Source organism: Schistocerca serialis, chromosome 6, assembly GCF_023864345.2.
Source record: "Schistocerca serialis cubense isolate TAMUIC-IGC-003099 chromosome 6, iqSchSeri2.2, whole genome shotgun sequence".
NCBI classification, from domain to species: Eukaryota; Metazoa; Arthropoda; class Insecta; order Orthoptera; family Acrididae; genus Schistocerca; species Schistocerca serialis.
In genome coordinates, this window is record NC_064643.1 from 122,157,414 (window position 1) to 122,184,023 (window position 26,610).

Below are 26,610 nucleotides of genomic sequence, written 5' to 3' on the forward strand. Positions count from 1 at the left end.
GATTAAAGTTAAGTATTCCAACAGTTACGTCCTTTTTTGCTAAAGTCTAACTGCCTTGTCCTGTTCCAGACCTCACGCCAGCCTGCGTGAGCTAAAACGCGTGCCTTTCGGCTTCCTCTCATAGTGGGTTGGCTCTCTTGCCAATCCACAACAATTTCCGAAGTTAAAAACCCCTTTGAGAGGACGGAGATTTGCAACGATAGACGGATAAGAGAAAATTCGCAGAAGGCGGTTCGCGCGACCCGGCAAGAGCCATACCAAGACTGCTTTCGAAAGGGGAAATGGCGTTGGGAGCGGTGTATCAATTACGGAGGAGATTATTTCGCAGGAGACCATACACAATAAGTAGAAGTTAAGCGTAGAAAAATTCTGTGAACAAGGTTCCGCCATTTTTTGAACATACGTCGTATTTTCAAAAGCACACAGAACAGCTACTTAATAAGTCTTTACTTACTTTGATGAAAGAAAACACTTTATCTACCTCAGAACTAAAGCAGCCGCTACTAAGACTTTCGACTTATGGTCTAAGGACCAACGTGAGCACCTCAATGGGCTATAATCAGTCGCCAGTCCCTAATTTAGGGCCGCTGACTTAGGGAAGGGGAAGAGCCAGCGCCTTCAAACCAACACCTACACCCATGCCTCACTGGAATTCCAATCCGGACCCGTATTGAACGTTTAAAAAGCTGTTCACTTACACCATTGTGGCACCGGGCAAGCTAATAATGGTTGTAGAACTCTCAATAGAAAATGCAATCAAGGCGTCATTTATTTATTTAATCTCATTAAAGAGGATGCCGAAAATCACGAAATTTCAAATTCTAGAAATATTCCAATTAAATCAGAAACGAAGTAACACCACAATTATCGAAAGTAGCTAGTTTGGTGCTTTACACAATTTCTAAATTCAAGGAAAAATTCATTCTCACTAGAAAATAGTTCCACACCTTTATTAGTCAATTTTCTTGTAATTAAATAAAATAATCAGTTGATGCCAAAGTTGGTTGCACTCGTATATTCAGTTGAGTCCTAGTTTAAAGTGTTCAGCACATTTTTCCTATTTCAATTATTTTGATCAATTTCAAAAATAGACGACAGAAAATAAGAAATTGTAGACATATGTTGTCCTCAATCGGTCTTACAGGGACTGAGAACAAAGTATGAAAACAGAGAACTGTCCCCGCAGAATGAGGACGTATAGTCACTTTAGTTTAGTGATTGAAAGTCTAATAGGAGATTGGCGTTGTTGTGCCGTTGGATGCTGGTGGTGGTGGTGGATAGGAGGGGGGGGGGAGGGGAGATATTGGGGAGATCGATGGTAATAAAAAAGAGGAGGCGTCATTTTTTTTAATTCTCACCTAGGGCAGCGAAGCACCTAGCAACCGTCCTGGAACGACACTGAAGAGCCAAAGAAACTGGTACACCTGCCTAATGTCATGTAGGCCCCCGGAAGCACCCAGAAGTGCCGCAACACGACGTGGTACGGACTCGACTAATGTCTGCAGTAGTACTGGAGGAAACTGACACCATGAATCCTGTAGAGCTGTCCATAATACGAGGGAATGGATTCTGAACAGCAAGTTGCAAGGCATCCCACATATGCTTAATAATGTCGATGTATGGGGAGTTTGGTGGCCAACAGAAGTGTTCAAACTCAGAAGAGTGTTCCTGGAGCCATTCTGTAACAATTCTGGGCGTGTGGGGTGTCGCATTGTCCTGCTGGAATTGCCCAAGTCCGTCGGTGTGCACAATGGGCATGAATGAATGCAGGTGATCAGACAGGATGCTTGCGTACGTGTCACCTGTCAGAGTTGTATCTACACTCCTGGAAATTGAAATAAGAACACCGTGAATTCATTGTCCCAGGAAGGGGAAACTTTATTGACACATTCCTGGGGTCAGATACATCACATGATCACACTGACAGAACCACAGGCACATAGACACAGGCAACAGAGCATGCACAATATCGGCACTAGTACAGTGTATATCCACCTTTCGCAGCAATGCAGGCTGCTATTCTCCCATGGAGACGATCGTAGAGATGCTGGATGTAGTCCTGTGGAACGGCTTGCCATGCCATTTCCACCTGGCGCCTCAGTTGGACCAGCGCTCGTGCTGGACGTGCAGACCGCGTGAGACGACGCTTCATCCAGTCCCAAACATGCTCAATGGGGGACAGATCCGGAGATCTTGCTGGCCAGGGTAGTTGACTTACACCTTCTAGAGCACGTTGGGTGGCACGGGATACATGCTGACATGCATTGTCCTGTTGGAACAGCAAGTTCCCTTGCCGGTCTAGGAATGGTAGAACGATGGGTTCGATGACAGTTTGGATGTACCGTGCACTATTCAGTGTCCCCTCGACGATCACCAGTGGTGTGCGGCCAGTGTAGGAGATCGCTCCCCACACCATGATGCCGGGTGTTGGCCCTGTGTGCCTCGGTCGTATGCAGTCCTGATTGTGGCGCTCACCTACACGGCGCCAAACACGCATACGACCATCATTGGCACCAAGGCAGAAGCGACTCTCATCGCTGAAGACGACACGTCTTCATTCGTCCCTCCATTCACGCCTTTCGCGACACCACTGGAGGCGGGCTGCACGATGTTGGGGCGTGAGCGGAAGACGGCCTAACGGTGTGCGGGACCGTAGCCCAGCTTCATGGAGACGGTTGCGAATGGTCCTCGCCGGTACCCCAGGAGCAACAGTGTCCCTAATTTGCTGGGAAGTGGCGGTGCGGTCCCCTACGGCACTGCGTAGGATCCTACGGTCTTGGCGTGCATCCGTGCGTCGCTGCGGTCCGGTCCCAGGTCGACGGGCACGTGCACCTTCCGCCGACCACTGGCGACAACATCGATGTACTGTGGAGACCTCACGCCCCACGTGTTGAGCAATTCGGCGGTACGTCCACCCGGCCTCCCGCATGCCCACTATACGCCCTCGCTCAAAGTCCGTCAACTGCACATACGGTTCACGTCCACGCTGTCGCGGCATGCTACCAGTGTTAAAGACTGCGATGGAGCTCCGTATGCCACGGCAAACTGGCTGACACTGACGGCGGCGGTGCACAAATGCTGCGCAGCTAGCGCCATTCGACGGCCAACACCGCGGTTCCTGGTGTGTCCGCTGTGCCGTGCGCATGATCATTGCTTGTACAGCCCTCTCGCAGTGTCCGGAGCAAGTATGGTGGGTCTGACACACCGGTGTCAATGTGTTTTTTTTCCATTTCCAGGAGTGTAGATGTATCAGGGGTCTCATATCACTCCAGCTGCACACGCCCCACACCATTACAGACCCTCAATCAGCTTTAACAGTCCTCTGCTGACATGCAGGGTCCATGGTTTCATGAGGTTTTCTCCATACCTGTACACATCCATTCACTCGATGCAATTTGAAACGAGACTCGTCCGACAGGGCGAAATGTTTCCCGTCATCAACAGTCCAATGTCGGTGTTGCCTGGCCCATGCGAGGCGTAAAGCTTTGTGACGTGTAGTCATCAAGGGTACACGAGTGGGCCTTCCGCTCCTAAACACCATGCCGTTGATGTTTCGTTGAATGGTTCGCACACTGACGCTTCTTGATGGCTCGGCATCGAAATCTGCAGCAATTTGGGGAAGGGCTGTACTTCTATGACGTTGAACGATTCTCTTCAGTCGTCGTTCGCCCCATTCTTGCAGGATCTTTTTTCGGACGCAGCGACGTCGGAGATTTGATGTTTTGCCGGATTCCTGATATTCACGGTATACACTCGTGAAATAGTCTTACGGGAAAACACCTTCGTGGCTAACTCGGAGAAGGTGAGTCCCATTGCTCGTGCACCGACTGTAACACTTCGTTCAAACTCGCTTAAATCTTGATAACCTGCCATTGTAGTAACAGTAACCGATCTAACAACTGCGCCAGGCACTTGTAGGCGTTGCCGACCGCAGCGCCGTATTCCGCCTGTTTACATATCTCTGAATTTGAATATGCATGCCTATACCAGTTTCTTTGGCGCTTCAGTATATGTATACACAACTCCTTCACTGTCGATGTAAAAGGTGGCCATGACCTTCGCTGCTTAGTCACAACAGCATTTTTCCAAGGAGACGAGGTGGTGTGTCTCCATTCCATAGACGCTCTCTTTGTTGCAGATGTGTGAAATAAAGTCTCATCGCCTGTATTCGTGTGATATAGCTGCATGGTCTTTAGGAGCCGAAGGCCCACTCGTGTACCCTTGATGACTACACGTCACAAAGCTTTACGCCTCGCATGGGCCAGGCAACACCGTCATTGGACTGTTGATGACGGGAAACATTTCCCCTTGTCGGACGAGTCTCGTTTCAAATTGCATCGAGTGAATGGATGTGTACGGGTATGGAGAAAACCTCATGAAACCATGGACCCTGCATGTCAGCAGAGGACTGTTAAAGCTGATTGAGGGTCTGTAATGGTGTGGGGCGTGTGCAGCTGGAGTGATATGAGACCACTGATACATCTAGATACAACTCTGACAGGTGACACGTACGTAAGCATCCTGTCTGATCACCTGCATTCATTCATGCCCATTGTGCACACCGACGGACTTGGGCAATTCCAGCAGGACAATGCGACACCCTACACGTCCAGAATTGTTACAGAATGGCTCCAGGAACACTCTTCTGAGTTTGAACACTTCTGTTGGCCACCAAGCTCCCCAGACATCGACATTATTGAGCATATGTGGGATGCCTTGCAACTTGCTGTTCAGAATCCATTCCCTCGTATTATGGACAGCCCTACAGGATTCCTTCCACGGGGTAATCCTCAACGAAGTCTAGAGACGCCATAAACTTCCGTCTTAGTGTGCGAGTGCCGGTAACTGCGGAACCGTGCGTTGGCAAGTTTTCCGCTGCTGACGACCTCGGGCGGTGGAATGAGCACTGCCTGTTGAGACGTTCATCCGCTGAGCAATGCCCCTGGTCCCGGCGGAGGTTCGAGTCCTCCCTCGGGCATGGGTGTGTGTGTTTGTCGTTAGGATTATTTAGGTTAAGTAGTGTGTAAGCTTAGGGACTGATGACCTTAGCAGTTAAGTCCCGTAAGATTTCACACACATTTGAACATTTTTTGAGCAATGCCCGATGTAGTCACCCTGCGACTGCTTCGAATCTGTTCGTCCTCTGGCTGGATTGCCACCGGATGTCCATGGAAAACCTATGCTCTATTAAGACGTTTTGCCCACAAGAGTCGTACTGTTCCGCACACTTAAAACTTTGGTCTACATTTTCAGTTGCCGCGCCATTTCACTCGCTCACTGTGATGCCCCTATTATCCTCAACGAAGCAGAACTTCGTCTTCAGGAAACCCGGAAAGGTTTACTTCTTTGAGACAATGCGCCATTCTTGTTGCGCAATGATCGTAGCGTGGGACCACACGGGTAACTTACTTTCTCAAGTCCATACATAATAAAAGAAATAATCCTAGTGACATTTGTGCGGAACAAGGTACGTAGAAATGTACCAGTTCTGACTGCCATCCGTCAGCACCATGACGTCACCGGAGAGTCACTTCGTTTCTCCGCTACGCCAGGCGATAGCCACTATGTTGTTTCTGAGCGTACTTCTCTTACCAACTGTAAACGATTAGGTTTTTAATGCCCTGTCGCATTTTAAAACAAATACTGTTCTAAATGGTCAATCTGAGAGCGGTATATATTAACAAGACTATACATAAAATTACACTGTCCAAATTATCAGAACGTTGTAACGGCAGCTTTGCCGTCTCTCAGTTGCGTGTCTTAACCGATAAAAATAATTATCACGCCGACATGAATACGGTTTTCGCTATAATAATGTATCACGGCAGATATGATGCGGCAGTTAATAAACAACGTAGATCTTAACATACCAGGTGTTAGAGCAGGATGTTTAATCAACAGCTGCTGAGTGAGACGCATTCCAACGCTGAGTTCTTGTTGCTTTCTTCTTAACAGCTTCCGATTTACTCTTCCTGTTTATATCTGACCTGGGTAAAAGTTCATCTCACGTACAGGGAAACGACGGTTTTGTAGTTTTTGTCGATTTGAAAATATATAATGATTTCACTGTTTCCACTACCTTCCCTCACTTCGAAGTGATTTCTCCGTGGAAAGCTGCGAAAATATTTTTGAACTCCGCCACTTTTGTTGTAGACATGTGGAGATATGCTAGATGTCAGTTTGGAAATCGCAGTCATGCAGTCACGTTCTGCGATATCTTCAGCAACGGACTAACAGTTTCCTGTCTCACCTACCAGTGAACTACCGGTTTGCATTTTAAGGTAATGTAACCTGCAAGATAATTCAGAGCACAGTGTGCCATATCTGCACTGGCGATTGGAAAACATAAAACGTAAATAAAGGAAAGTATTATAGGTGTGTAAAGACAACATATCTTGCTTACCTTGGTTTCGTAGCATATCAGTACATCGCATAACCACCATCTATGCAATTACGCGGATGAGATTCAATCACGGCGCATGTGTACTGCGTAAAACAAAGTTACACTTTTGATATTTGCATTCATTCGAACGATCTTCGATTGTTCCAACATACATCACAGTTCTACTCAGAATAGAGAAAGCTTCAGGTACCGTGCACTACAAGCATTCGTGGTTTTCTAATACAGAATAATAAGGCAACTGTTAGAAACTTAGTAAGACTTATTTTAATTGTCAATCTTGCAGTCTGGCCACAGACCTATAGAGGAGATAGAGTACAATTTTTAGGGGTTTGGTTACGGAATTGTTTATTTCTTACATGTTAGCCACTTCACAATCCTGGTTGCTAACATATTTTGTAAGGAAATATTAAATTATCGATTCAACGTTTATAAATTAATATTTTTTTGTTATCAGTCAAGAAATATTGTTAGGTTACTTTAAAGTATTATGTTCATTTCCCTGTCAAAAAAAATTGAGTTTTTGTAATGTTAAAGGCTAAATATAGCAATTGGTGAAAGGTACGGAGTGTAACTGTAGATAGTTGAACAGTGTACTCGCGTCGAAGGCCAAATAAAAAATAAATATTCTTCGGCATTGCTGTAGAGGAATTGGCGGTTACATTAGCTCCTAATTTGACACGTAGCTGACTAGAATAGAAATTTTTCTTTCTTCTGCCGATGTAAATGATAGTGACAGAAGGCTGATTTAAGTCGGTTCTCATCAATAAGAACACCATCAGATAAAGGGCAAATGTCGCATTTCCGGCAAGTATAATTGTTTTTTTTCTTTTCTTAGAACTGTAAGGGGCTGTTGTAGAATTGCGATCTCTAGAAAAATTTCTCCACACAGTCTTGGTTTAGCCTGGTAGTCAATATGTACAACGTACCCGCGTTCCTTATATCGCTAGAGAGATCAGTGTATCAGTTCCGGAATGTCAAAATCTATTATTAAACAGAAGGAGACGTGCTCTTCCTGCCACAGGCATAGCTTACCAGATTTTCAAAAATCTTCTTAAAATTTTGGCATGATTTTTAAATTGGAATCATATTCGTTTCTAAAGGAAGTCTAATCTTTTTGGTATCTCTAGCGAAACACATCGAACGGATCTATTTCTAGTTTAATTAAATAACTTTCAAATTTTTTCATCACGTATTTCACAACCTGTGCAGTGTAGCGTGAATGTAATTCTGCAGACATTCTCACATTTAGGCGTGCACTTCTAATGGTATTAAAGTGCACCTGTGAAACACAGCATATCCGTTATTAAAGTTCCAGTTTCAAAACGCTATAGAAAGAGAACCACTGCTCAGAAGGACATCAAATTTGAACAGCATATCATTGACGCAGGGAGAAACGTCATGGTATAAAAAACGTGAACTATAATTTGCCCAATAGATGGCGCGCCAAACCTCTGCACATGCTTATTGCAAGCAACCACTACAAAGCACAGTCCATCTTCTTCCATTACTTTCATTGTTCTTTCTAAGAGATCACCATCCACCGTGTCGTCGAAGTCGTAAAATACTGTCTGTTTTCGCGTTCCGAATAAGCTGTGGACCATCAAAACACCACCACTTGTGTGCGGACCATGTATCACGTCAGCTGATGACTCGTAACTTATTCCACTATCTGTTTTCATTTAATTGAAGGTTACAACAGATACACCCCCCCCCCCCCCCCGTCCCAGAAGTCTTTAAAATTTCTTTCCTACCTCTAATTAAGTTTACCACCTACAATGAAATTGTAATTATTCAGGCTTTCTCAGCGCTTTGCTGACATTTTTGAGTTGTCAGATGCAGTGCCAGATATCTGGCAGTACACCAGAAAACTCAAGAATGGGCTCTAAAGTTGTTTGCTCTACGTTTGGAGTGTTGAACAGTGTGGTGAACGATACATCTATCCCGTGATATTGTTGTGTGCTTTGGAGGAAGTTATCTTAATGTGAATGCCATCACAATATCATCTGTGCTCCAAAGATGGAATTTGACCTTGCGCGAAACACTGCAAGATAACGGCCTGCACTTCGTTACTGACTGTTGTTTCATTTTATAATAGCCAGATACGCGAGAGGACTTCATAACGTAAGTTACACATAATTATATCAGGCCGAGTAACTTTAATCGAATGCTGCACTGCACTACAAAGTGACACAGATATACAACACTATTTTTCAACAGTCACCAAGTCTGTGTAACCAACGGTGGAACGTTCGCCCAAATCATCGACGACAGAAATCTGCTCCTTCATTATGATCATTCGAGAAGCTCAGCGTGAACGTCCTCATCACTCCAAAATCTGTGATCGCTGTAAATCAGTTCCTCAACTGCCTGGACGTGGTCGTCGGTGGTCGATGTAGACGTCGGTGGCCTTCCCTTCTGAACATCACCCACGTATGTGCGGCATTTCGTCAAATTATTGGCATCTTTACGTTGCCAGTTTCAGACCAATTCTGGTGCAATGAGAAACGGCTCTCTTATACCTTCTCGTAGTTATTGCCTTAGCAATTAAGTATTCACTAGAAAAGTAGGTTAGTACAACACAGACCACGGCATTAGCCGCACACCAAACCAGTTCTACATAGGGAAGAGCGTAGCTAAGCGACAATGTCCGGTCTGCCTCCAAGCTCCCCATGACGTCATAGCCGGTAGGTAAAGATTCGCGGTTCTGCTCATCGGTATCGAGGCAGCCCGGCTATTTAAGCGTGTTTTGCGCCGGCAGCCGGAATACACATTCTCAGGGCACGGAATACTTACGTGGCCCACAGCGTTCAGTACCGTACGGAATAAATATACTGGCACAGAATCAGTGGTTTCCATACCACAGAACCTATATTAGTCCAGGTATTGGTGTTACAGATTACCTAGGAATGGTATGGTAAGAAATACATTTGGCCACGGCGTAGCGCGAGCGAGTCTTCCAATCTACAAAGTGTCTACCAGCTTATATTTCGAAGTCGTACTTATTTCTTCAAAGACAGTCGTACGACGGTTAATGGATAGAATTCAGTTCCTACTGTTACAGAACAGCCTTGGTGTTTCCAAGACTGGCTAGATGCAGTTCCCTACCCTACTCTATCCTGTGCAAACCTCTTCGTCTACGAATTACTACTGAAGCTTCCATCTGAAGCCGCTTAGTGTATTCATTACTTCTACAGTTTTTACCCTACGCTCTCTTCCCCCTCCCCCCCCCCCCCTTCCATTCCTCAGAATATGTTCTTCTAATGTATTAGGAAAGGTGTGCCACAAATTTCCGTTTTCCCCAATTAGATTCATATCAGTACCGCATTACTTTCTTTTATTACAAAGTATTTATCATTCACCTACAATAGCTGGATAGATTGCGTCAAACATTAGAAAACTGATATACACAAATGGTATGTAACAATACAACTTCCTGAGCGGGAAGGCGTGCCGGTCCCCGGCACTAATCCACCCGGCGGATTAGTGTCGAGGTCCGGTGTGCCGGCCAGTCTGTGGATGGTTTTTAAGGCGGTTTTCCATCTGCCTCGGCGAATGCGGGCTGGTTGTCCTTATTCCGCCTCCGCTGCACTACGTCGGCGATTGCTGCGCAGACACCGTTTCCACGTACGCGCACACCATAATTACTCTACCACGCAAACATCTGAGGTTACACACGTCTGGTATGAGACGTTCCCGGGGGGTTAACTGGGGACCGAACCGCACAATAACCCTGGGTTCGGTGTGGGGGCGGCGGTGGGATGGGTGGACTGCTGCGGCCTGTTGTGGGGTCGTGAACCACTGACGGCTACCGTGGGACGAAGCCTCTCTGTCGTTTCTAGGTCCCCAGTTTCATACAATATAATACAATACAATGTAACAATACAAAAAAATTCAACATATTAAGCGTTTCACTATACGCACATTTAATCTGTTATGAACATTCGAGTTCTCTGAAATATCCACAGTAAAAAAATTCCTCGATGGAGTAGAGCGGACGTAATTTTACCTCTCACGAAATTTTGTTCCTGAACCTCTTTAGTGGCAGGACTTGCACGTCCATGGATTACAAACCTAACATTCCTAGCGGAATGTACGGGAAGCTATCACTCGGTTTAGAAAGGCGACAGGTTGGTATGTTTCTGCTCTGTCAGCAGGTGTTGTGGTCATGTATGTCAAGCCTCTTGCTGAAGAAATCCAGTTTTTTTCATTTGTGAAGGAGGCACAAAATACATAATGACTATGAAGTCATTATTTTCAGTTGTGTGAATAATGGCCTATAGTGCTCCTCTCTCCCACTCGATGTTATGATCCTTATTGCCTTTTTAGTAGTAATTATTTCCTGCAGCCTGTAGAGTGACCCCATATTAACAACTCACAGCCGATGAATAATTTTTCTATTTGAAGATACTGATCGGTTTGCATTTGTTTCAGTTTTCTCGGAAGGTGTATGACTCGTGACAGTTTGTCACACAAATGTACATTTCGGCCTTGACAAGTTTGTCTGCAGCTCACTATGGGGCTGGCTCTGAGCACTATGGGACTTAACTACTGTGGTCATCAGTCCCCTAGAACTTAGAACTACTTAAACCTAACTAACCTAAGGACATCACACACATCCATGCCCGAGGCAGGATTCGAACCTGCGACCGTAGCAGTCGCGCGGTTCCGGACTGCGCGCCTAGAACCGCTAGACCACCGCGGCCGGCAGCTCACTATGAATCCCAGAAGTTTCACAGTCCCTACACAGATAGGTATCATTTTTCACCGAGGCTACATACCAGTTTTTGCATATTTTCTTCATTTTCCTTTTGTTTATAACAGACCATTTTTTTGTCAGAACAGACAAGGCATCTGCTTCTCCTTGAGCCTTGCTGGCGTTGATGCTTTTTGAGTACAGAGTTATGTCATTCACAAATTGCAAGAGCTTAAGTCATTTACGAAACTTAGAAACAGGAGAAGGCCACTACCGTTCCCTGTGGCATGCCGTATTCCAACTTCTGTTCGCGTGATATCTGTCCTTGGACTGATACCATCTGCCTTCTCTTTTTCAAATAAGATTTGAGGGTTGCCAGAACAGTGTCTCCAGCTCCATACTGAGCTTATTTAAATCGAATTACGAACGCAATCTTTAGCGTTCTTCTGTAGCACCACAATTTAAGCGCTTCTAGTCTCTTCTTGTTTGAACTGTTTATCGTCCACGTTTCACCTCCATAGGCGGCTGCGATCCAGTCAAACATCTTCAGAAAAGGTTCCTGATGCTTAAATTTAGATAAGATGTTGACAAGTTATTCTTTTTCAGAAATTTTGTCCTTGTTATAGCCAGTACGCGTTTTTTATTCTGCCTAGTTGAGCCATCATCAGTTTAATTCCTTCAGCATCACCTGATTGAATTCGACTGCATACTGTTCTCCTGTTTTACTTATGTTGATATTAATCTTATAAGCGCTTTCCGAGACACTGTCCGCATTCAACTACTCTACCGAATCCTCAATTGTCCGAGAGAATTGTAATGTCATCGGCAAACATCAGAGTTTTATTCTTCTCCCTGAACTTTAATTCCATTAGAGTAACATCGAGGAAAGGTTACAACACTGCCTCGCTCCATTCTCTACCACTGCTTCCCTTTGATGACCTTCGACTCTTACAGTTGCAGCTCGGTGTCTGCACAAGTCGTGAATAACCTTCCGCTCCCTTCACTTTACCCCTGCGGCTTACAAAATTTCTAAGAATGTATCGCAGATAACATTGTCAAAAGCCTTACAACGTAGATTTGTCTTTTTTTAACCTATTTTCTAAAAATAACTCGTGGGGTGAGCATTGCCAAACATCCTCCTACATTTTTCTGAACCCAAACTGATCATTCATAAGGTTGCCTTCTGTCAGTTTATTTCGTTCTTTTATGAAGGATTCGAGTCAATAGTTTGCAGTTACGACTGATTAAACTAACAGTTCTGTAGTATTCACACCGGTCATGCCTTCCACTATTCTTGAAGTCTGAGGATATTTTGCCTGTCTCATATATATTGTGCACACGTTGAAATAGTGATGTCATGACTGGAACTACCAATGATTTCAATGACTCGGCTAAAATTCCAGGTCAGGGCTTACGTGGGGTCTACACCCAACAACGTTGCACAAGAACTACGTTGATTCCAATTTAAATTCCGCCACCTTCACTTGAAAGTGCTTACTGTAGTCAAGTTTGGTCTCCCTTTCTTTCCATTACCAAACGGGCAGTTCGTTGAAGACTTATACCCTCGGAAATGACAGCCAAGTATAACAGGGGAAAGCTTCACGAGCGTAACGAGGGCGTTGTTGCTACGCAGGCGGGCAGTGTCCAGCACCAGAGCGTGACAACAGATTTGCGTAAAATGTCAGATGTTTCAAGTCACGTAGAACTGAAATCTTTTCAGCTAGTGGCGCTATAGAGACGCCATCCGTGCTTAAGAAATAACAGCGTAAGCCGTAAATATTGTTCCAGCGCGAGACTGAGAGAGGGATAAGAGAGAGTCCCTGAAAGGGAGACACATACTTCATGAAGAGCCTGTAGCCGGTCCAGGACATGAACTTACAACAGACGGCTCCCTCTCTCCATTCAGCTTCTGGGAAAACGGTGTGTAATTAGAGCTTATGAGATGGCGAGGGCCATTCAAGATTCCCTAAGTCAGGGACTAGCAGGGGTTGCAGGGGAAATTGATTAAAACTCGGATGCACAGTTAGAGCAGACCGGAGTAGAGGATAAATAGGATAGTCAGGTCCTAGTGAAAGTGTAAAGACAGCAGTATTGGCATAAACAGCTGAAGTTATTAGCCAAGTTTAGCTGAGAAGAGTTATCCGCAGTGTTGCGAACAGCATATGGAGTTCTTGCGATTAACTGATGACTCGGTCGTGTCGTGGATGCAGACACAGATAGTACTGAGAGGCTGTTCTAAAACACGGAACAGTGCTAGTCAGTAACCGTCTCTGTGTAAAGACTTGTCTCTCGTGGATACCACTCATTTGGGGCAAATGTATACTCGGCTGAAGGTATTCTCTGAATAAAGTCAGAAGTGGTAAAACACCCAGTGTTTGTCGTTCAGTACCGACTCCAGTCTAACAAGGGAATTCCAACAACATAGCCAGGTCAAGGCTACCTCTCACTTAGTCCAATCCCAAGCAAAAGTCGCGTTTGGGACGCGATCTACTCTTGCAGTGTGTTGTCTAAGTGGCCCTTCTTTTAGTTGTGCCATAAAGCTCATTCGTTTCCAATTCGATTCGGTAACCAGCTGCGCACAGTGGTCTTGAAGGCCCTTTTAGCGCCCACCGGCCGCCGTGTCATCGTTTGCCAATGGTGTTACTTCAATGCGGTCAGCGCACAGCTCTCCCGGTTGCTGTCGGCTCACCGGACCTTGGGCCCGATACTTTTCACTCACGTAGGTCTTCAATTGGCATCACGATCTTGAGAGCACTCCAAGTCTTCCAAGGAAACTTCTTTGGCAGTACCAGGAATTGAACCTGGGTCCTCCGCAGAGCAGTCAGACACACTGATCACTCAACTGAGGAGGCGAACATTCGTTGCAATGTTTCTTCCTTACTTATCCTATCTACCTATTAGTCCACTGAACGAAAGAAAATTAGGGGAAAACGTTTCTATAGGCGCAAATTTGTGTACAGCAGTAGGGGGTGGGAGGGAGAGGAGTGTGGTGAACAACATACTAAAAACCCTGATCAGTAGGGTGTGAGCTTTGGGATGGGTGCGCGGTGTTTGAAGCTCATTTCCTTGTGTTTTTCCTGTGCGTCTCGAAAACAGCGGTTTCTAGGGAAAATATTTCCCGGTACAAAATTAAACTAATTAAATTCCCACAGAAAAGGTCCTGTTTACTCTAGGACTGATAGTTTCCGCAACGAGTGAAAAAATCGCTTAAAATAGTGTTTTATGGGTACAAACTTTAAATGAAGTGGGTCAAGAACAAATATGAAACGTCTGCACTATATGTAAGAGCAACAGAACTGTATTAATGTAGTAGGGAACTCGAAGCGAAACCGAATATTGAAGGTTTAACAATATTTATAGAATAAGCTAGAACAAGAAAACACTTTTGAAGGTATAAAAAATTACGTTGTTGTATAAACTAATGTACCTTACTTGAAAATCACTTAAAACTATGTTACGCATTTTTATACATTTTTTCGAAGAACTGCTTCCGTATTTCCAGTTCTGCACCACCCACGAAACAGAATGATCCAAGCCAATTTTTTATGTAATTATTTCATAAACATTGAAATAATTAGAAATATTAGACTTACTCGAAAAGCTGTTCAATAAACAATTCAGACTGAGGAGTACAGAATCTTCAAGAAATCGTTAACAGTAAGAAAACATTTTAATATCGTCTTGAAAAATATACAATTACTTTTCATGCCTAACATAAAGTTACTGTTACTGTAACTTAACTATCTAAATACATAAAACGGCAACCAGTCACTTTTTTGAATAATTATTTATTATTCCATGAACCGGTTGTCGAACCTTTCCAGGTTCTCCTTCAGATGGTTTCTGGAAGTTACATCACTATTTCTAGCATAATGCTGCGCGCCGGCTTGCGACAGTATGGGCGGCTTTTTTCGTTAGTGTCCATCTGTCTGCTTCTATTTTGATGGCCACTTCACACACTTTTACACAACCTATATTCATTTACACTGTGGCAGAGGAACTTTACCAGGATCCAGCATGTGCTATACAACTGTTGTATAGCACATCCTGGATGCTGACAAAGTTTCCCTGTCACAGTGTAAATGAATATAGATTGTGTAAAAGTGTGAAGAGAGATACCAACTGGCCATCAAAATAATTATTCGAAGAAGTGGCTGTCTGCAGTTTTGTGTATTTACATTCAATTAACAGTCACGGGTTCTAAAATATCCGTAATGGATAACCTTAATCTGTAAGTTGACTGAACCCCATCGGTGGCGCAATAGATGCATTGTCTGGCCTACGAATAGACAACATAGGATACCAAGTAATAAATTCTGTAACCCAGTCCTGCCCAGTTCGACAAACTTCTTTGTCAAATCTGTATGGTAAGCCATTTCTCTCTGCTAGCTGAGAGGCTGTTGATCTGACAACGAGATGTTTCATCTCTGGACTAAAAATTCTGCTCTCCACTGACTTCAGGTACGCTACCAGCTTATATGCTGTGAACACGTTAGCCTTCTGACTTGTTAGGTCTGTAGCTGGGATCATTCATCGTTTTACGAACGTTTCTTTCAAACGTTGTGAAACGTCCCCTTTCAACAATTATACAATGACTGTGCTTAACCTGACACACAATATTTTGTTAGCGCAACGCAATCTGACTTTCAAAATTCCCTACAAAAGAATGGCCCTGACTAACATTAAACGTTTTACGAACGTTTCTTTCAAACGTTGGTTTGGGTACATTAAACACCTTAGATGCTTTTTAAAACTCATTTCAGAAGATGAATCGGCCGAAACCGCCTTATCCAATTGCTGTCTGTGGTATCTCTAATTTAACTTCACACCATCTGGAAAAGCCAAGGAAATAAAAGAAATGTAAGGTCTGAACTGTGCTTTCCTCAAAAAATGGAGGGAAAGAACGAAACACTATCCCACTCTGCCCCGTCCCGTTCCTCCCTAAGAGCACATTTCAGGTTAACACCTTTTGTGGAGCATAATAACTTACGGATTCAAACTTACCGTTAACTAGCGTACAGAGAATGGGATACACTTTAAGATTACGTGACATTAAGGGCGCACAAGTTACAAATATTGCTTATCTTGGGCATAAATTCACCAGAAATTATAAAAACACAAGTGGAAACCTAGAGGACAACCATTAATTTGCAAGTCGCTCTCCAAACCAAGTCAAAATGGCTGTCGCACCTTCCCTTCCATTCAGAGACAATGTGTCATGTCACTACAATAGGTTGAAGCATTCTCCAGTCCAGAAAATAGCACAATCCCGTTTTGCCCACTATCTGGTTCTACCGCAAGTAATTGGGTTCTGGGGTTTTAACAAGAGGGAAGTTGGGGATGGAGGTTAGAAGCGTGAGGGAAGCTAGGTCGCCGGGTTGTTGTCACACACCTCCTTCTTTCGCAAGTCTGGAAGATGAAGAGCGAGTAGGTGATTCCTCACGCTATCTGCTCCCTCTACGTGACTACAGGGTATTTCACAAAGTTTGAGACACTCAGCCAAGGGTCTTGCCGCAATGGTAACACCGACTCCCGTCAGATCAGCGAAGTTAAGCACTGTCGGGCTGGGCTAGCAGTCGGATGGGTGACCACTCTGTGTGCCAAGCGCTGCTGGCAAAGGGGTGCACTCAACCCTTGTGAGACGAGCTGGGGAGCTGCTTGATCGAGAAGTAGCGGCTTCGGTCTCATAAACTGACATACGGCCGGGAGAGCGGCGTGGTGACCACATGCCCCTACAGATCCGTATCCAGTGACGCCTGCGGGCTGAGGACGACGTTCGGATGGAGTTAAGCTTAGTTTTACAGACACACTCAGCAGCACACCTCATGAATCGCTGGCGACGCGGTGTGCTGATGTGCCCGGGAGGTGGGGGGAGGGGAGGGTGTATTTCCCACGAAGTGCGTTAACTCTACATGGAATACATATATGAATTACTAATTATACTGCCGCAAGAAAAACATGTGGATAGAATGTACGTACATCTCTGCACAGGAATCGGTTAAATTTCGGGCAAGCAGCCGCGCAAATACTACTTTGACAGCGTATCGTCCTGCCATCCTCAGTGAGATTCACTGCATGCCCGAAATTTAATGGTTTCTTATTTACGCCGCTAAAAGTTAAAAATGCACATGTCTGCACACTGTTCTACACTGCTAGGGGGGCAGTTGATACCACCCCCCCGCCCCCCCCCCCCCCCCACGCACACGCACACAAAACGAGCACAGTCTGCTTTTTTGCTTTTCTGTTTACAGACTGACTATATCTACCCAGCATTTCCTGTCCACTTCCCTTATGTGAATAGGTGAAAATAACTTCACTGAGCTCTTGTTCACATACCGGAGTTATTTTCAGTTTATAAATTGGAAATGATTTCCATTCGTTACGTGAGGTGTTACGTAAGTAAGCTCAACAGTTGGTGCTGTCAGCTGTCTACCACACTGAAGAGCCTGTCCCAAGTATAAGATGCTGTCAGTATGAACTCGACAACGGTGATTTCATTGCCTCCGCTATCACTGGCTGGAATACGTTCGACAGCATTTGGGGTATCCAGTGCATCAGCCCAACCTCTGCTCTTCCAACTTCTGAAGTGGCCCAGATGCTTAAATTATTTCCTTCTGCAATAGGAGACGTTGTGGAACTTCAAGTATTTCAGTATAAATCAAGTAATGCATTACAGGAGATTACTGTTCTAGATCTGAACATGGTCTTGTTCCAACAGTCATATTGACAACCACCTTGCAAGATATGCTGTAGATGTGTAGTAAGTGGTTACACTCAATGCAGCCCATTCTGTACGTGCCAGCAATTCCTGAATGGAAGAGATTTATGCAGTCTACCAGTAAAATAATGGTGAGAGAAGAGCAGTAACTTTCTGGCAATTCAGTTATTCACCACGAAGTGACTAAAACACTGTTTCACAGCTTTACAGTACCCTGTCAACGACAGACGGCAGCGAGCCGCCGCATTTACCAATCCGGTCTCTTTCTTACCAACACTCGATAGATCACTGACAGTAAGTACTCACTTAATAAACTTAACATAACTCCACTATATCAACACGAGCTCGGTAAAGTTATTTTGTATAGCGACATAAGATAACTGGTCAGGAAATTCAGGGTAGATATACTCTGTCGGTAAACGGAAAAGCATTGAACCGTACAAGATGATTGACAATCAGTTTCCCCTGTAACAGTGAGAACACTGTACAGAAGTTTACATAGATTCTGTTCCTATGCTTTCCTTGCTTTTGTATAAGGGGTAATCAAATGAAATCAAGACAAATGGAAAAAAATAAGTAAACTGTATATTATTTGAAAAGTAATCGCCATAACTGTTAATAGATTTATCCCACTATGAGAAAACGGCTAAGCCTTCATGGAAAAATATCTATCAGTACGCATGTGACAGAAGGCGCTACCAGTATGTCCCAAAACGCTGCACATGCCTCGCTTTCTATTGATGATAGAAAGGTTGTGTCAAGTGTTGGGGAACATCTGCATACCCAACAGACGGGTCGGCTTACTGTAACTATCCTAAACTACAGGGTCAGGATCTGGATGTTACGTACACACTTCCCCCGACTTTGCAAATTAAACAAATCGGTTGGTTTTTTTCGCTTTAGATGCAGTCTACGGTGCGCCTTAAGGGGCTTATGGAGGCACCATTTATTTCATGGGTGGTTCCTGAGAAAATCCGAAAAAAGCGTTTTAGACTAAATTTTTTTTTTCGCAGTCAGCAGCGGATATCTAAATAGCCAACCGCACTAAATTGCTCCAATTTTAATGGTATATTCTCTAGGTATTTATCTAGAAGTGCCACCTTCCCATTTCCAAAAATATTTATCCGTTATCAAGAAACACCCCAAAAACATGGTTTTGGGCTACCAAAACCGATCCACGGGTTTAAAGATGGCTGTGCATAGCAAGTGGCTGAAATTTTTACGATATACTCGTATTCCTGAGATCCAGATCTCGAAAAACCTTGAAACTTTTCTAAATATCTTTGTGTTTCGAGATAAAGAGGTTCACATTTACACTATTTGCACGCGTGAAGTACGCACGTAAAATCCGGTGTGAGGTGAAAATGTAGTTTATTAGGTGATGTAGCACGGACAAATATGCTGTAAAATATCTCCGTTATCATAAGAGCACTGGTAACCCTATGTTGATGTACTGAGGTACATGCAGTATTTTTGTGCACCTAAAATCCGGTCTGAGGTGTAAAATTAACTTTGCGTTATTTCAATTTCACGTACGAAAACTATCAAAAATTTACCTACAAAGGGAACCAGCGGAAAAATGCCCCTCTCGGAGCACAGAAAAGGCGAATAGGCTTCCTTGTAAAACACTGACCGAAAAGTGGGGTACCAGCTGATTCATTCTACCCTCATCAGCACCTTTAAAAATTTTCCCAAGTATTTTGGCATGATTTCTAGTATGCAACGCACCTCTCACTGCCGTAAGCTCTCCTAAGTGTAACTCACTCACATCCACTAGTCCAGTGGATTACCCCCTGAGCCGTAAAATGAAATTTTCTGAGGGGTAAAAACTGAACGATTCTATTCTGTTTCAGTCACGAAACTATTTTTAAAAGATCATGATCACAATTTTATAAGACTCTAATAATGATTACATAAGTTATCAAGAATTACTTTTTCCCAGTTAGTAACATTAATGTGATAGAGGTTACAGGTCCCTCATATAGTTCACCCATTTGCACACATGTCTTGTGCTTTGTCCCGTACATCGCTGATGATGAAAGTGAGACGTATACGTAAAAAATGCTAAATATCTCAAGAAAATGTATTCTCCAAGTTGTAGATAGTAACTGTAGTAATCCGGAAATTGCTTCATTATTCGTTTGGGGACAGATAAAGGAATTAATTAATGTAAAGGTCGTTTGACTAGGGCCTTTCGCCGGGTGCAAGTGTTTCGATTTGACGCCACTTCGGCGACTTGCGCGTCGATGGGAATGAAATCTTGATGATTAGGATAACACAACACCACACCCAGTCCCTGAACGGAGCAAATCTCCGACCCAGCCGGGAATCGGCCGTATAGGACTGACAATCTGTCGCGCTGACCACTCAGCTACCGGGGGCGGACAAGCAATTAATTGACAGCACGACACAGCAGTGACTACGTATGGACTACAACAGTGCCGGCCAAAGTGTTGTTGTAGTTACTACTATTACTAGAATGGTTAGACACAAAGCATTAACAGCCTGAAGTCCAGATCGTGTCAGTGCAGAAATAAGGAGTGTAGCAGTCAAGTGGTTTACAAACAGCAAATATAGTGCACACACCTGAACCTGTTTGATTTTAAATGAGGTTGCAGGTTGCAGGTCAAGCAAGTGCCGCGGTGGCGAGGAGTAATGCAGGGGAAGCATGTTACGTAACAAGTGTCTGCCATCACTGTGGGTAGTTGTTGTTGTTGTGGTCTTCAGTCCTGAGACTGGTTTGATGCAGCTCTCCATGCTACTCTATCCTGTGCAAGCTGCTTCATCTCCCAATACCTACTGCAACCTACATCCTTCTGAATCTGCTTAGTGTATTCATCCCTTGGTCTCCCTCTACGACTTTTACCCTCCACGCTGCCCTCCAATACTAAACTGGTGATCCCTTGACGCCTCAGAACATGTCCTACTAACCGATCCCTCCTTCTAGTCAAGTTGTGCCACATACTTCTCTTCTCCCCAATCCTATTCAATACTTCCTCATTATTTATGTGATCTACCCATCTAATCTTCAGCATTATTCTCTAGCACCACATTTGGAAAGCTTCTATTCTGTTCTTGTCCAAACTATTTATCGTCCATGTTTCACTTCCATACATGGCTATACTCCATACAAATACTTTCAGAAACGACCTCCTGACACTTAAACCTATACTCAATGTTAACAAATTTCTCTTCTTCAGAAACGCTTTCCTTGCCACTGCCAGTCTACATTTTATATCCCCACTCCTAGACCATCATTAGTTATTTCGCTCCCCAAATAGCAAAACTCCCTTACTACTTTAAGTGTCTCATTTCCTAATCGAATTCCCGCAGCATCACCCGACTTAATTCGACTACATTCCATTATCCTCGTTTTGCTTTTGTCGATGTTCATCTTATACCCTCCTTTCAACACACTATCCATTCCGTTCAACTGCTCTTCCAAGTCCTTTGCTGTCTCTGACAGAATTACAATGTCATCGGCGAACCTCAAAGTTTTTATTTCTTCTCCGTGGATTTTAATACCTACTCCGAGTTTTTCTTTTGTTTCCTTTACTGCTTGCTCAATATACAGATTGAATAACATCGGGGAGAGGCTACAACCCTGTCTTACTCCCTTCCCAACCACTGCTTCCCTTTCATGTCCCTCGACTCTTATAACTGCCATCTGGTTTCTGTGGGTAGTTAGCTTTCTTATTTGCGAAGGAATGGAGCGTAACACCACAAATTGCTTCGTCATTCATTCTAACACCCCCCCCCCCCCCGCCACACACACACACACACACACACACACACACACACACACACACACACACTAAATATTCATCTTTCATAATTTCAAAAACAAAAATGTTCCATGAAAAGTCTTTCATTCTACAGTCCAGTTACGTGCTATAGTTGTGATAATGTGGGGCTGGGGGCGGCAACAAATGTCAGATGATTGGAAGGGGGGGGGGAGAGGCGTAGGGCGGAGGGCTGGGTGTACTAGCTAATGTCTGATCGCTGTCAGGGGTAGTGGTGTAAGAAAGTTTGGGAACCACTGCAGTAGTCCATCACTGCAAGTCGCACGCGTTGTCACAGACTCTTGTCTCTCATATCACTGGGTATCAGCAACATCCACTTTCTCCTCCTCTTTATTCCTCGCCCACTGGCTTTGACTCCTTCACTCTTTTGCTAGGACTGTCTGTCGCTGTTACCTTCGTTCCACTGCCATTGTAACCCTCTTCTTCTCTCATATCGCAATTGTCTCCTTCGCTTTTCCTATATCACAACCGCTGTCTACTATCTGGCAGTATTTATTACTTTTCCTTCTCTTTCCCATTGCCACAGTCGCCTTCTCTTCAAGCGTAAAAAAGCGCTAATATGTTCGTATACCAATATATTTGGGAACATTTTTAAAGGTGGTGAGGAAGTTAGAATATTTATTACTTTAAACAGGAGCACACTCGCTTATTTCGTGCTCCGATAGGAGCATTCTTCAGCTGATGAAACGATGATTCGATCCAGGTGTCAACCTCTTCGTCCAACGGTATGTGTTTTCCAGTGCTCTAAAAATATGGAAATCGCACGGGGAGAGATTTGGGGTGTATGGAGGATGTGTAAAGACATTCCAGCGAAAGGATTGCTGCCTAGTCTTAACAACCTTGCCAACAGGTGCCTCCCCCATGTTGCCAAAGTTGTTTCCACTGCGCTGCAGCCGGCCGCGGTGGTCTCGCGGTTCTAGGCGTTCAGTCCGGAACCGCGCGACTGCTACGGTCGCAGGTTCGAATCCTGCCTCGGGCATGGATGTGTGTGATGTCCTTAGGTTAGTTAGGTTTAAGTAGTTCTAAGTTCTAGGGGACTGATGACCACAGATGTTAAGTCCCATAGTGCTCAGAGCCATTTGAACTGCGCTGCAGAAGATTCCCTGGGAATCTCTTACACATCCTTGCTAGGAAACCCTGTTTCTTTGTGTATGTTTTTTTTTTTTAAGCATGTGGCATCACTGTTATGTCCGGCCCCGGTAGCTGAATGGTCAGCGTGACGAACTGTCAATCCTCTGGGTCCGAGTTCGATTCCCGGCTGGGTCGGGGAATTTTCTCCGCTGTTGTGGTGTCCTCATCATCATCCTGTCATCTTATCATCCTCATCGACTGCAGGTCGCCGAAGTGGCGTCAAATTGAAAGATCGGCGCCCGGCGAACGGTCTGCCCGACGGGGGGCCCTAGCCAGCACCACATTCGTCATTTACGCCCTTTCGTGGTGATACAGCTGTGGTGTGAGTGACAGGCAGAACACCTGCCTGCGATCACGCGGATCGCAGGGCTGACTGCCGTTCCCCGCCGTGGGTCCACAGATTACGGGCTCTTTACGGCCGCGACATAAACCTGCTCTGTCTGCCCGCTGCCGCCGTACGTCATTCACGCCCATCCATAGCGTGACGCTGACGAGCTTCTATATTAGATTAGATAACGCGGTTTACGACACGAGTTTCTCGTATATCTCCGGCTGCAGTTCCCACAGCGGTGTCGTAAATGTGATCAGCGCGAGCCGCTTACACAGTCCGGTTGCAACATTTCCTGCTTATATGGGTTCGATCCCCAGTGAGTCACGTCACTTCTTTCCGGCTCACATGAACTCTGAAGCTTGCCCAGAACTGCCCGAACTCCGCAGCTAGCAGCAGACACGTGATTTTCTGTTCCCCTCTATCCGCAACCCATCAGTAAGTCTTTGTAGTAGATATCCAGCAATATTAAGCTAATGAGCACTATTACCTTTTTATAACAAAATTTGCGAAACGATGAATTATCATTTCAGACGAAAAGGTTACATGCTATGAACTGAATTCCCTTGCCTCCTTTTTCTGTAAGTGAAGACTAATCTCAGGATCTTGATACAGTATTCACTAATAGACTGATTCACGAGGAAAGTTTGTGCAGAATATTTAGTGCTAACTGGCTGATTTATGATGATGATTCTCGATGAAGTCGTGCCTCCTCAGGAGTTTCCTGAAGTATGCTGCATAAATTGTTTGTTATATGAAAGTGATATCGATGAATTGCTCCTCTCAAACAGATCTAAAGGAAAGTTCGTGACACCATAATTATGTCTGTCTAATACAGTGGTTTCCAGCCTGGGGATAATTACCTCCTGAGTGGTAATACGAAATTTTATGTGGGGTAAAAACTAGACGATTCGATTCAGTTTGTCGTGAAACTAAATTATTTTCGAAAGATCGTTACTATTATTACAATTTTGTAAGACTCTAACGCTGTGTGATTCACGCAGCGTACTGTAAACAGCAGAATGGTCCGGTATTCATGTCGGGAAGAAGCCGAGATGGAGTCTTGTGCAGGGCCAGAGGACCCATGATCACACAAACGCCCAGAAGGGGCCTGAAATGTTGTTTGGTGTGGTTGGTGACTGCGAGGGTACTTGTTTTAATATAGCCGTGCTCTCGACCGTTTCCATCTGCCTGGCAGTACACAAACACCACCCCGGCTTGTTCCCGGCATGAAAACCGGACTATATTGCTGCTTACTCCGTTTCCAGTGAGGAAACCGTCCCTGGAGTTGCCGGTTTCATTAACCCTTTCGGGACGGAGCACGTTTCCGCAAAGCGGAGCAATTCGGCGGCGTTGTGCTGGTTCCATATCCCTTAGCTTTCTTTCATCACTTATAAAATCTACAGTTTTTGACTTATCGGTGTAATTTTTTTTTTTTTTGGTAAATGAAGCTTAAAGCACGCTCTTTACTGGCATACTATTTTCATTATTCCATATCGCGCACTTTTTGACTTGGCAGTAGTGATAAAATAGAAAAAAATGAAAAATTGGATTTTTAAATTTTTTTAGTTGAACGGTGATGCATTGAATTAGACATATTAAAATTGAAACTCCCTGGCAGATTAAAACTGTGTGCCCGACCGAGACTCGAACTCGGGACCTTTGCCTTTCGCGGGCAAGTGCTCTACCATCTGAGCTACCGAAGCACGACTCACGCCCGGTACTCACAGCTTTACTTCTGCCAGTACCTCGTCTCCTACCTTCCAAACTTTACAGAAGCTCTCCTGCGAACCTTGCAGAACTAGCCCTCCTGAAAGAAAGGATATTGCGGAGACATGGCTTAGCCACAGCCTGGGGGATGTTTCCAGAATGAGATTTTCACTCTGCAGCGGAGTGTGCGCTGATATGAAACTTCCTGGCAGATTAAAACATCCCCCAGGCTGTGGCTAAGCCATGTCTCCGCAATATCCTTTCTTTCAGGAGTGCTAGTTCTGCAAGGTTCGCAGGAGAGCTTCTGTAAAGTTTGGAAAGTAGGAGACGAGATACTGGCAGAAGTAAAGCTGTGAGTACCGGGCGTGAGTCGTGCTTCGGTAGCTCAGATGGTAGAGCACTTGCCCGCGAAAGGCAAAGGTCCCGAGTTCGAGTCTCGGTCGGGCACGTTTTAATATGCCAGGAAGTTTCACATCAGCGCACACTCCGCTACAGAGTGAAAATCTCATTCTGGGGGCATATTAAAATTAGTTGTATCTTATTCTTTAAAGTTTTATCTTTAAAACGACATATAAAATACAATTTTATCTCTTATGGGACGTCTGTGGGAAGAAAAATAAAAAGTCCATTTTGAGGGATGAAAACTTCAATTTATGTCAATAAACTACAAAATTTCATAAAATTTGTTTAAAACAAACTTTACAACTTTGGCATATCGATTTTACGATAGGCAACCATATTTTACAAGTGCTTTCGGTACTTTGCTACTTTGTGATACCTGTTGAACCACTCAGGCACATGAAGAGAAGGGTTGGACGGACAAGTTTCGCAAATAAAAAAGGGGGCCGTTTTCGCCCTCCTGGCTTGGAGCGATTACTGCAAGCGACACAGTCACCCTGTTTTCCGGTGTCTATTCTTGCGATAACATGGTACAGGCCGTCCATCCTGTATAGGTCACCATGCTCAGAGCGTGGGCTCTTCCTCGACCGGTTGGCTGAGCCCTGACATCACCCACAAGCTGCTTGACGAGACTCTTCCGAAACTGCAAATGACTCTTTGGTGTCTCTCCTCTTGTCTTTGCTATGATGACATATAGCAGGAAAGCGTTGACGATCCCCACCTGAAATTAGCCAGAACAATTACCCTTTCGTCAGGATGCGCCCCCTCTCGTGTCGATACTCCAAGCCGGTCCCTAGATACAGCGCTGGGTGTGTGACCGGACAATCGGGCCACGTATACGGGCCTTGCGTCCCATAGCGACTGCCGCGTCGGGCCATGTATACGCGCCTCGCGTCACGAAAGGGTTAATGTTCACGATGTATCCATTATGAATAACAAAAAGTCTACCACGCTTTCAGCAGTAGTCGTTAAAGAGTCAAACAAAACGAGTTCTAGTGGGAGTGCTGTGCTGCAGTGCGATGGTGTGGCTGCTGGTGGATTGGCTGAACGCGCGCTGGGCTCTGCTGGCAGCATCTCGCGGCGGTGGCCATGATGAGGGGTAGGCCCTGGGAGGTGGGGGGTCGCGTTTTACTGCTGCGGCGTGAGATGGATGTCCGGCCTTCGCGGCATTGGCACTCAGAGGACCAGTTTCATCAAGGCCATCACTGATATCTCTGGCGTCTCAAACTGGTGTCCCTACTATCGCCTCCCACTGGTAGGTGCCCCTACTGCAGTCTCCAGCCAAATCCCGCACTAGGCCTATCTCTCTCCGAGCGATTTGTCGAGATCTCCATCTGGGTTCAGCCATGCATCCAATTCACCATATCACGTTTTTCTTCTGGCTAATTAAATTACTTTTTCAGTATTTTCTTTAGCAAGCAGCCC

General features: G+C 44.8%; 1 protein-coding gene across 3 annotated transcripts in view; it reads left to right on the plus strand.

Annotated features, from left to right (window-relative positions):
• The window catches only part of LOC126485161 (RB1-inducible coiled-coil protein 1), a 318,562-nt gene that overhangs the window by 85,661 nt on the left and 206,291 nt on the right, over nucleotides 1-26,610 (plus strand). The window lies entirely within an intron of this gene.